Source organism: Hibiscus syriacus, unplaced genomic scaffold (assembly GCF_006381635.1).
Source record: "Hibiscus syriacus cultivar Baekdansim isolate YM2019G1 unplaced genomic scaffold, ASM638163v2 tig00110956_pilon, whole genome shotgun sequence".
Classification (NCBI taxonomy): Eukaryota; Viridiplantae; Streptophyta; class Magnoliopsida; order Malvales; family Malvaceae; genus Hibiscus; species Hibiscus syriacus.
Window position 1 is genome coordinate 1,246,153 of NW_024062932.1, and position 12,877 is coordinate 1,259,029.

The 12,877-nt window shown below is 37.4% G+C and overlaps 1 pseudogene; it reads left to right on the forward strand.

Annotated features, from left to right (window-relative positions):
* The first annotated feature begins 582 nt into the window (after positions 1–582).
* Positions 583–12,541, forward strand: LOC120148398 (annotated as a pseudogene).
* Positions 12,542–12,877: the final 336 nt, after the last annotated feature.

Below are 12,877 nucleotides of genomic sequence, written 5' to 3' on the forward strand. Positions count from 1 at the left end.
CTGTCCAATGGTCACCACCCAAAATGCAATATGAGCCCATGTTTGTTTATCTCTCGGGCGTCAAAATCAGCCTAACAAGTGACCCGAGCAGAAGATAAAATAAGCGAACTGTCTTCCTTTGTTTACCCCTTTTATGGTGATTCTCGTTTTACCTTCAGCTCCACCTACTGGAACTACCTTGGGTTTCTGGTTGGATGCCGAAAAATCGTAGGAAATGATAAGAAAAGAGGAATCTTTTGACTCCAGCTAGTACCAGTAAATCTTCGTATTAGACTTGGGTTTTTGTTTAGTTTGCACGAAGTGTAGCTCGCATAGTAAATTTTTTCGCTCTCTACCCCACTGATGGTCATCTCTCGTGGGTTCACCTCGTTGACTGAATTATCTTTGCCTTTTCATTGGCACCGCTTTGTGGCACCTTAATTTTATCAAACTTTCTTTTCAAAACACAGTCTTGGAACAATTCAGACCACCGACTGCAGCCACCGATATCCAAATTTTGTTCTTAGAAGAAGACAACCAAAATTTAGTATCTTCACGTCGGTGGAATTAGACCAATATGTAACGAGAGATGATGAAGATGAAATGAGCGAATTCTTCTTCGAGGCAATTGAGGAATTTGAGAGAATGGCTAGGGAACCCTCTGATGTTCTTGAAGAAATGAATGATAAGTTGTCATCAAGAGAGTTACAGTTAGTTCTAGTTTACTTTTCTCAGGAAGGGAGAGATTATTAGTCAGGCCGGTACAATGAATTTTAATGTTCTGGACGAGATAATAATTTTATGCCCCTATACTTGTATTGTATTTTTTATTCATTCTTGTTTTTTTCGTTTTCGCACCTGATGGTTGTTTTTGAGGTAACATATTTAAAAGAAATCAATAAAATAAATATAGTAGCAAGTAAATAATAAAACAAATATATTAACAAGGAAAGATACAACCTGATCGGTAACCGAAGTTTATGTTGTTGACTTGTTCTTTCTTACAATCAATTGATATGGAAAATTAATGATGAAATCAAAATAATCAGAATGAATCACTCTAAAAAATGTCTGGAACGAAAATATTTAGCTACTGTTTTTTTTCTTCATCAAACTAAGTTTGCCACTACACAATCAAAATTCAAACAATAAAACTATAAGCACTAGATTTGTTAAACAAAGTGAACTAAACTCATAAAGCTTTGATTCGAGATGAAATGGTTGATTTACCTATATTCTGCCAGGTTGAGGGTAACTATGGGGATGTTATCAGATTGGTGATTGACCTTATAGAATTCGGTTTGTGTTGCAGAAGATGGCTATCAGATAGAGCAAAATCGTAACTGATAATTTGAGAAAATAAAAAATAGAGATAAAGATGACACAAAATTTACGTGAAAAACCCCTAAATAATATAGGGTAAAAACCACGGGCAACGGTAGAAGAAATTCACTATGAGAAAATAGGAATTACAACCTCTCTCGATCTAACAAGGAGAAAACAATGATAATTCTCTCTTGATAAAAAGGAGAAAATAACTCTCAAGAAACTCTCTAAATTCTCTCTAGTATTGGAAGAAAGCTAGAATGTTTTGGGATGGTTTTGAAGCTAAATGAGCTAGGGTATTTATAGTTGAAGTTTTAAGGACTAATTTGTAAATACCCTAAACTTTAGTGACTAAACTTTGTAATTTGCCCTTTCTCATTTTAAAAAATTACAACCCCTTTTTTGACTTACTATATTTCGGTGGATTTAATTTATTTTTTTCTCCAATTTCAACTTGCACCGAAAGGTGCATTGAATTTTCAACAATCTTCCACTTGAAGATTTGATTAGAACAATCATATCTTCATACCATTCTTTCTACCTAGTACCTTCATGTTGCTTAGGTCTCTGACAGGCCACAAGAGGATCGACACCAAGTAAATTTATCAGCGTTGATCGCCTTTGTCATGAAATCTGCTATGTTGTCTTTGGTATGGATTTTCTGCATATCTACCGTTCCTTCTTCCACCTTTTCATGAATGAAATGGTACTAAACTTGTATGTGCTTTGTCCTTGAATGAAATGCTGGATTCCTTGCTAGATGCAAGGCGCTTTGACTGTTACAAAACAGAGAGACATACTCTTGATTGTGCCCAAGCTCCTCCAACAGCATCTTCAACCAAATTGCTTCTTTACTGGCTTGTGTAGCTGCTACATATTCTGCTCTGTTGTGGATGTAGCCACAACTGACTGCAATTTTGAAACCCAGCTTACAGCTCCACCAGCAACTTTGAACACATATCCTGTAGTAGATTTGCTTTTATCCAAATCCCCTGCATAGTCAGAATCTACATACCCAATGATTAATAAGTTTGATCCTCCGTAACATAATGCAATATTTGAGGTCCCTTTGATATATCTCAGGATCCTCTTCAATATATTCCAATGCTCTTTGCCTGGATTCACCATGTACCGACTAACCACACCCACTACTTGTGCAATGTCTGGTCTTGTGCATATCATAGCGAACATTAAACTTCCCACTGCTGATGCATACGGTACTCGAGACATCTCCATCCTCTCTTCTTCACTGCTAGGACTCATACTAGAGGATAATTTGAAGTTAATAGGAAGAGGGGTAGAAATTGGCTTACGATCTTGCATGTTGAATCTTGACAAAGATCTTCTTCAAGTAATTCTTTTGTGAAAGCCAAATCTTCCTATTACTTCTGTCTCGGTGAATTTGCATCCCTAGAATCTTGTTTGTTGATCCCAAGTCCTTCATTTCAAATTCCCTAGCCAGTTGCGCCTTCAATTCTTCAATATGATCTTTGTTGGGTCCTGCAACCAATATGTCATCTACATACAATAGCAATATAACAAAATCGTTATCACCAGACCTCTTGAAATAAGCACAAGGGTCTGCGTTAAGTATGTTGTATCCAAGGCACATAATGAAAGAATAAAATCTCTTATACCAACACCTCGGCGCCTGCTTTAGACCGTACAGAGATTTGTTCAACCTGCAAACCAAGTTCATCTTTTCTTTTTCTTCAAAACCTTCAGGCTAGAGCATATAAATATATCTACTTCAAGATTTCCATGAAGAAAATCTGTTTTAACATCTAGCTGCTCTAGATGTAAGTTCAATGTAGCACACATTGCCAAAACTACTCGAACTGTTGTTAGTCGAACCACAGGAGAAAATATTTCATTGAAATCAATACCTTCTTTTTTAGCATATCTTTTGACCACCAGTCTTGCACGATACCTCTCAAATTGATCGTCACCATTTCGCTTGATTTTGAAGACACATTTGTTACCAATTGGCTTCTTTCCTTGTGGTAGTGGCACAAGGTCCCATGTATTATTTTTATGAAGGGCTTCGATTTCTTCTTGCATTGCCATCATCCACAGTGAAGCATCTGAGCTATTTATTACCTCCTGGTATATTGATGGCTCACCGTCCTCTGTTAAAAGGCAGTATGCAATATTACCTTCTATAGCATAATCCAAGTGCCAATTGGGACGTCTTCTCACAAGATCTGATTGACGAGTTCTTGGAGCTTCAGAACTCTCTGGTTCTTGTTCATCATGTGCTGGTTCTGCTTCAGAAGAATCTCCTTGTTCAAACTCCTTTTCCACATGTATCTGTGTAGTCTCTGATTTTTCAGCGCTATTATCGTATTCTTTTTCTTTGTAGTTTATCTTCTATAAAGATAACATACCTGCTGATGATCACTTTGTGGGCAGTGGGATCCCACAAGCGATACCCCTTTACTCCATCAGCATACCCCAAGAATTTGCATTTCCTGGATTTTGGATCCAGCTTTGAAATTTCTTGGGAGTTGTACATCGCGTACACTATACTTCCAAATACATGGATGTTTAAATAATCAGCTGGTTTTCCAGTCCACATCTCCATTGGTGTCTTCAGCTCTATTGCTGTTGATGGAGCTCGATTCACCAAATAATAGGCTGTATTGACTGCTTCTGCCCAAAATGATTTTTCTAGGCCTGCATCCCTCAACATTGCTCTTGCTCTTTCTAACAAGGTTCTGTTCATCCGCTCTGCCACTCTATTTTGTTGAGGAGTGTTCGCCACTGTGAACTGTCTTTTGATGCCTTCTTTCTTACAAAAGTCATCAAATTCTTCGCTTGTGTATTCTCCTCCATTATCTGTTCTGAAACACTTGATCTTATTTCCAGAATCAAGTTCCACCCGCGCTTTGAAGTTTTTGAAAGTTGAAAACACGTCTGACTTCGTCTTAATAGGGTACATCCAACGTCTCCTGGAGTAGTCATCAATAAATGAGACAAAGTATTTTGCTACGCCTAGGGATGTTACTGGTGCTTGCCATACGTCAGAGTGAACCAATTCTAGAACACTTTTACCTCTAGAATTTAATGTGTTGAATTTCAATCGGTGCTGCTTAGTTGTTATGCAATGCTCACATAAAGTAAGTGATACATTTGTTAAGCCTAGAAGTAGCTTTTTCTCCACAAGGACTTTCATTCCTTGTTCTGACATGTGTCCAAGTTTCTTATGCCATAGTATTGCAGAATCTGAACTACATGAGGTAACAGAGGCTTCTACTTCTAGCAATGTCTCTTCCTTCAACATGTACAAGTTTGCAGCTATATTTTCACCTTTCAGCACCACAAGTGCTCCACGGAACACCTTCATGATTCATTTCCGTGTTTCAATCTTGCTAGCATTATTATCCAACAATCTGTAGGATAATAAATTTTTCTTCAGACCTATCACGTGCCGCACATCTCGAACAACTTTAATTGTTCCATCATACATCTTCAATTTGATGGTTCCCACGCCAACGATCTCTAAGGCATAATTATTGCAACTATACACAAATCCTCCTGAGATAGGTTCATAATGATGGAACCATTCTCTTCTTGAGGTCATGTGATATGTTGCTCCCAAATCAATGAGCCATATGTCTGCATATTTTTTTCTTCCTTCCACGGTGGTTGACGCTTCACAGCATAGAGCATCTCCATCATCTGAAGTGTTTGCGGTATTACCTTGTGGATTGGAGTTTTTATTTAGACTCCAACAATCCTTCTTCAAGTGACCCTTCTTTCCACTGTTGTAGCACTTTAAATTCTTCTTGCTTCTCGACTTCGATCTACCATGTTTGTGACTGCTGCTTTGGTCACGTTCTGTTGATCTCCCTCTCATCGTTGTCAATGCTTCTACTTGTTGCAGATTTACTTGTATGTCTTCATTGTTCTTGCACCGATTTTCTTCTTGGAGAACAACAGCTGCAATGTCATCGAAGACTAGACTGGTGACATTACTGTTTGTCAAGTTGATGAAGAGTTGATCATACGAATCAAGTAGACTTTGAAGTAGAAGTTCAGCACGTTCTTGTTCTCCTATTGTACATCTTAAGGATGTAAGCTGAGAAAAAAACGTGTTTAGTGAGTTTAAGTGCTCCGTCACTGAAGTAGATTCTGGCATACGGAGAGTGTACAATTTCCTCTTAAGGAAAATTTTATTATGCAACGATGTGGCCTCGTACAATTTGGTGAGATGATCCCATATCTCCTTAGTTGTCTTCTTTTCCTTGATGCTTAACAATACTTCATCTGCTAATGCTAGATGAAAGTTTTCCATAGCATTTCCGTCCATTTCGATCCATTTGTTGTCATCTGTAAAATCTATCGGCCTTTCACTGATAGCTGCTAGACAACCGTCTTTCCTCAGGATGGCCTTCATCTTCAATTTCCACAATGAGAAATTTCTCCCATTGAATTTTTCAATATCAAATTTCATTGCCATAGCTTCTTTTACGGATAGCTCTCACTATTTCACTATCGTGAATAGTTCTCTAGAATATTCAAAGAATGGGTAATACCTTCTTACTTTCTTATGTTGAAGAATCCAGCTTTTGGTGGCAACCACAAAGACAATAAGCAGATATTACACACTCAAATCTGGCTCGGATACCAATTGTTGCAGAAGACGGCTATCGGATAGAGCAAAATCATAACTGATAATTTGAGAAAATAAAAAATAGAGATAAAGATTACACAAAATTTACGTGGAAACCCCCTACATAATATAGGGTAAAAACCACGGGCAACGGTAGAACAAATTCACTATGAGAAAATAGGAATTGCAACCTCTCTCGATCTAATAAGGAGAAAACAATGATAATTCTCTCTTGATAAAAAGGAGAAAACAACTCTCAAGAAACTCTCTAAATTCTCTCTAGTATTGGAAGAAAACTAGAATGTTTTGGGATAGTTTTGAAGCTAAATGAGCTAGGGTATTTATAGTTGAAGTTTTAAGGTCTAATTCGTAAATACCCTAAACTTTAGTGACTAAAATTTATAATTTGCTCTTTCTCATTTTCAAAAATTACAACCCCTTTTTTGACTTACCATATTTCGATGGATTTAATTTATTTTTTTCTCTAATTTCAACTTGCACCGAAAGGTGCATTGAATTTTCAACAGTTTGAAGCCTGAGATTTACAGCTACCTCATTGCAATGACAGCAATAGTAAAAGAGCATAAAGAATTTGCAAAAGCCTTGCGAAAGTTGAAAGGTTTTGCAAGGTCTAGCTTGGTTACTGAACTTGAAATGGAAAATATAGTTTATAGAAAAGTATCAATCTGATCTTGCTGATGGCATTAAATTGTCTAATTGGGCCATTCAAGAAGGAAGTTTCTTCAATTAATGGGTTGATCCATGAGAGGCTTCTTGCGATGTATATTTGTGCTGGTCATGAACTTGGAGCCGAAAGACAGTTGTGGGAGATGAAGCTTGCTGGCGAAGAGGCTGATGGAGACCTTTATGACATTGTTTTAGCTATTTGTGCTTCCTAGAAGAAGATGTAGAAAGTCAAAATAATAATAATAAATGGGTGCACCGAAAGGTGCAATTAAGGCACCGAAAATTAGGTGCATAATTTTTTAATTTTTTATATGGTCAAATTACAAACTCTAGTCATTAAACTTTAGAGTATTTACAAGATTAAGTCCTTAAGATTTAGCTATAAATATCCTATCTCATTTAGCTTCAAAATCATCCCAAAACATTCTAGCTTTCTTCCAATACTAGAGAGAATTTAGAGAGTTTCTTGAGAGTTGTTTTCTCCTTTTTATCAAGAGAGAATTATCATTGTTTTCTCCTTATTAGATCGAGAGAGGTTGTAATTCCTATTTTCTCATAGTGAATTTCTTCTACCGTTGTCCGTGGTTTTTACCCTATATTATTTAGGGGTTTTCTACGTAAATTTTGTGTCCTCTTTATCTCTATTTTTTATTTTCTCAAATTATCAGTTGTAATTTTGCTCTATCCGATAGTCGTCTTCAGCAACAATTGGTATCAGAGCCAGATATGAGTGTGTAATATCTGCTTATTATCTTTGTGGTTGCCACCAAAAGGTGGATCTTCCAACATAAGAAAGTAAGAAGGTATTACATATTCTTTGAAGGTTCCAGAGAACTATTCACGATAGTGAAATAGTGGGAGCTATCTAGAAGCTATGACAATGAAATTTGATATTGAAAATTTTAATGGAAGAAATTTCTCATTGTGGAAATTGAAGATGAAGGCCATCCTGAGGAAAGACGGTTGTCTAGAAGCTATCACTGAAAGGCCGATAGATTTCATAGACGACAACAAATGGATCGAAATGGACGGGAATGCTATGACAAACTTTCATCTAGCATTAGCAGATGAAGTATTGTCAAGCATCGAGGAGAAAAAGATAGCTAAGGAGATATGAGATCATTTCACCAAATTGTACGAGGCCACATCGTTGCACAATAAAATTTTCCTTAAGAAGAAATTGTACAATCTCCGGATGCCAGAATATACTTCAGTGACGGAGCACTTAAATACACTTAACACTTTATTTTCTCAGCTTACATCCTTAAGCTGTAAAATAGGAGAACAAGAACTTGCTGAACTTCTACTTCAAAGTCTATCGGATTCGTATGACCAACTCATCATCAACTTGGCAAACAGTAATGTCACCAGTCTAGTCTTCGATGACGTTGCAGCTGCTATTCTACAAGAAGAAAATCGGCGCAAGAATAATGAAGACATACAAGTAAATCTGTAACAAGCAGAAGCGTTGACAATGATGAGAGGGAGATCAACAGAACGTGGCCAAAGCAGTAGTCACAAACATGGTAGATCGAAGTCGAGAAGCAAGAAGAATTTAAAGTGCTACAACTGTGGAAAGTAGGGTCACTTGAAGAAGGATTGTTAGAGTCTAAATAAAAACTCCAATCCACAAGGCAATATTGCAAACACTTCAGATGATGGAGATGCTCTATGATGTGAAGCGTCAACCACCGTGGAAGGTAGAAAGAGATATGCAGACATATGACTCATTGATTCGGGAGCAACATATCACATGACCTCAAGAAGAGAATGGTTCCATCATTATGAACATGTCTCATGAGGATCTGTGTATAGTTACAATGATCATACCTTAGAGATCATTGGCGTGGGAACCATCAAATTGAAGATGTATGATGGAACAATTAAAGTTGTTCGAGATGTGCGGCACGTGAAAGGCCTGAAGAAAAATTTATTATCCTACGGATTGTTGGATAATAATGCAAACAAGATTGAAACACGTAAAGGAATCATGAAGGTGTTCCGTGGAGCGCTTGTGGTGCTGAAAGGTGAAAAGATAGCAGCAAACTTGTACATACTGAAGGGAGAGACTTTGCTAGAAGTAGAAGCCTCTGTTGCCTTAGGTAGTTCAGATTCTACAATGCTATGACATCAGAAACTTGGACACATGTCAGAACAAGGAATTAAAGTCCTTGTGGAGCAAAATATACTTCCAGTCTTAGCAAAGATATCACTTCCTTTGTGTGAGCATTGCATAACAAGTAAGCAGCACCTGTTGAAATTCAACACATCAAATTCTAGAGGCAAAAGTGTTCTAGAATTGGTTCACTCTGACGTATGGCAAGCACCAGTTACATCCCTAGGCGGAGCAAAATATTTTATCTCATTTATTGATGACTATTCCAGGAGATATTGGGTGTACCCTATTAAACAGAAGTCGGACGTGTTTTCAACTTTCAAAAACTTCAAAGCGCGGGTAGAACTTGATTATGGAAATAAGATCAAGTGTTTCAGAACAGATAATGGAGGAGAATACACAAGCGAAGAATTTGATGACTTTTACAGGAAAGAATGCATCAAAAGACAGTTCACAGTGGCGAACACTCCTAAAAAAAATAGAGTGGCAGAGCAGATGAACAGAACTTTGTTAGAAAGAACAAGAGCAATGTTGAGGGATGCAGGCTTAGAAAAATCATTTTGGGCAGAAGCAGTCAATACCGCCTGTTATTTGGTGAATCGAGCTCCATCAACTGCAATAGAGCTAAATAAACCAATGGAGATGTGAACTGGTAAACCAACTGATTATTCAAACCTCCATGTATTTGGAAGTATAGTGTACATGATGTACAACTCCCAAGAAATTTCAAAGCTGGATCCAAAATCTAGGAAATGCAAATTCTTGGGGTATGCTGATGGTGTAAAGGGGTATCACTTGTGGGATCCCACTGCCCGCAAAGTGATCATCAGTATGGATGTTATCTTTGTAGAGGATAAACTACAAAGAAAAGAAGACGATGATAACGCTGAAAAGTCAGAGACTACACAGATACATGTGGAAAAAAAGGTTGAACAAGGAGATTCTTCTGAAGCAGAACGAGCACATAATGAACAAGAACCAGAGAGTTATGAAGCTCCAAAAACTCGTCAATCATATCGTGTGAGAAGATGTCCCAATTGGCACTCATATTATGTTATAGAAGGAAATGTTGCATACTGCCTTTTAACAGAGAACGGTGAGCCATCAACATACCAAGAGGCAATAAACAACTCAGATGCTTCACTGTGGATGATGGCAATGCAAGAAGAATTCGAATCCCTTCATAAAAATAATATATGGGACCTTGTGCCACTACCACAAGGGAGGAAGACAATTGGTAACAAATGGGTCTTCAAAATTAAGCAAAATGGTGACGATCAAGTGGAGAGGTATCGTGCAAGACTGGTGGTCAAAGGATATGCTCAAAAAGAAGGTATTGATTTTAATCAGATTGTTTCTCCTGTGGCGACTAACAACAGTTCGAGTAGTCTTGGCAATGTTTGCTACATTGAACTTGCATCTAGAGCAGCTAGTTGTTAAAACTGCTTTTCTTCATGGAAATATTGAAGAATAGATTTACATGCTCTAGCCTGAAGGTTTTGAAGAAAAAGAAAAGAAGAACTTGGTTTGCAGGTTGAACAAATCTCTGTATAGTCTAAAGCAGGCGCCGAGGTGTTGTTATAAGAGATTTGATTCCTTCATTATGTGCCTTGGATACAACATACTTAATGCAGACCCTTGTGCTTATTTCAAGAGGTTTGGTGATAACGATTTTGTTATATTGCTGTTGTATGTGGATGACATGTTGGTTGCAGGACCCAACAAAGATCATATTGAAGAATTGAAGGCACAACTGGCTAGGGAATTTGAAATGAAGGACTTGGGATCAGCAAACAAGATTCTAGGGTTGCAAATTCATCGAGACAGAAGTAAGAGAAAGATTTGGCTTTCACAAAAGAATTACTTGAAGAAGATCTTATCACGATTCAACATGCAAGATTGTAAGTCAATTTCTATCCCTCTTCCTATTAACTTCAAATTATCTTCTAGTATGAGTCCTAGCAGTGAAGAAGAGAGGATGGAGAAGTCTCGAGTACCGTATGCATCAGCAGTGAGTAGTTTAATGTTCGCTATGATATGCACAAGACCAGACATTGCACAAGCAGTGGGAGTGGTTAGTCGGTACATGGAGAATCTAGGCATAGAGCATTGGAATACATTAAAGAGGATCCTTAGATACATCAAAGGGACCTCAAATGTTGCATTATGTTACGGAGGATCAAATTTACTTATAAATGGGTATGTCGATTCTGACTATGCAGGGGATTTGGATAAAAGCAAATCTACTACAGGATATGTGTTCAAAGTTGCTGGTAGAGCTGTAAGCTGGGTTTCAAAATTGCAGTCAGTTGTGGCTATATCCACAATAGAAGCAGAATATGTACCAACTACACAAGCCAGTAAAGAAGCAATTTGATTGAAGATGCTATTGGAGGAGCTTGGGCACAATCAAGAGCATGTTTCTCTGTTTTGTGACAGTCAAAGCGCATTGCATCTAGCAAGGAATCTAGCATTTCAGTCAAGGACAAAGCACATACGAGTTAAGTACCATTTCATTCGTGAAAAGGTAGAAGAAGGGACGGTGGATATGCAGAAGATCTATACCAAAGACAACATAGCAGATTTCATGACGAAAGCAATCAATGCTGATAAATTTACCTGGTGTCGATCCTCTTGTGGCTTGTTAGAGACGTAAGCAACATGATGGTACAAGGTAGAAAGAATGGTATGAAGATATGATTGTTCCAATTAAATCTTCAAGTGGGAGATTGTAGAAAGTCAAAAAAAAATAATAAATGGGTGCACCGAAAGGTGCAATTAAGGCACCGAAAATTAGGTGCATAATTTTTTATTTTTTATATGGTCAAATTACAAACTCTAGTCATTAAACTTTAGGGTATTTACAAGATTAAGTCCTTAAGATTTAGCTATAAATACCCTATCTCATTTAGCTTCAAAACCATCCCAAAGCATTTTAGCTTTCTTCCAATACTAGAGAGAATTTAGAGAGTTTCTTGAGTTGTTTTCTCCTTTTTATCAAGAGAGAATTATCATTGTTTTCTCCTTGTTAGATCGAGAGATGTTGTAATTCCTATTTTCTCGTAGTGAATTTCTTCTACCGTTGTCCGTGGTTTTTACCCTATATTATTTAGGGTTTTTCACGTAAATTTTGTGTCATCTTTATCTCTATTTTTTATTTTCTCAAATTATCAATTGCGATTTTGTTCTATCCGATAGTCGTCTTCCGCAACAGGAGAGTAGTGCAATATCACGGTTGCTTTCTAGGTTGAAGGTTTCAAGCTCCCTACGTAGGAGGAAAACTTTACCCTGGTTATTGAGAGGTTATATTAAAGGAGGACATATAGGAGATGCTGCCGAAACAGCAGTCAAAATGCTCGACATGGGTTTATATCCAGAGTATTTAGACAGGGTAGTTCTGCAGGAACTGAGGAAAAGGATCCACCTGCCAGGTAACATTGGAACTTATATTGATCTCTGCAAACGACTATACGATGCGAGCTTGATCGGACCTTGCCTTATATATCTGTATATAAAGGAATATAAGCTTTGGGTTATAAGAATGCTTTAAAGGTTCAAGAATGGAATTTTCAGTACACTTTCTAGGTCAAGTATTTATTGGAAAAGCATAGGAGTTTTGTGAACCTGAGTTTTATATAGTTTTAGATGGCCGTATAGAAGATATGCAGGCCAAGCTTTGAACACTTGAAATACATGGTGAGCATCTTGTTCTTTGGGTCATAAAAATATTGTGTACATATTATATTATGGCTACTGTGTGCATAATGAAGTATTTCCTCTCAATGTAACTAAGGAGACTGCCTACTGCTACAAGTATGTTGCTGGGGTCTTTTGTTTGAATGTACGTGTACTTGCGTGTTATAATCAGCTTCTGATTTGTTCTGTTGTAGTCTTTCCATTTTATTTTTACTTTATTTCTTAGTTGTGACAGGCCTTACTACAACAAGCTGTTTTTATCATACAAACCATTCTGGAATCTGGGGTTGTTGATTTACTAGTTCATCATTTCTGCATATTAGAATGAACCTTGCAGACAACTAGTTGGCAGATTAGAATGTATCTCTTTTAATTAAGGCATTGGATTAGAGAAAGCATTGAAAGCACCTAGCCGAAACTCCACTGCTTCGGAGCAAAATAACAAATAAAAAGGCAGG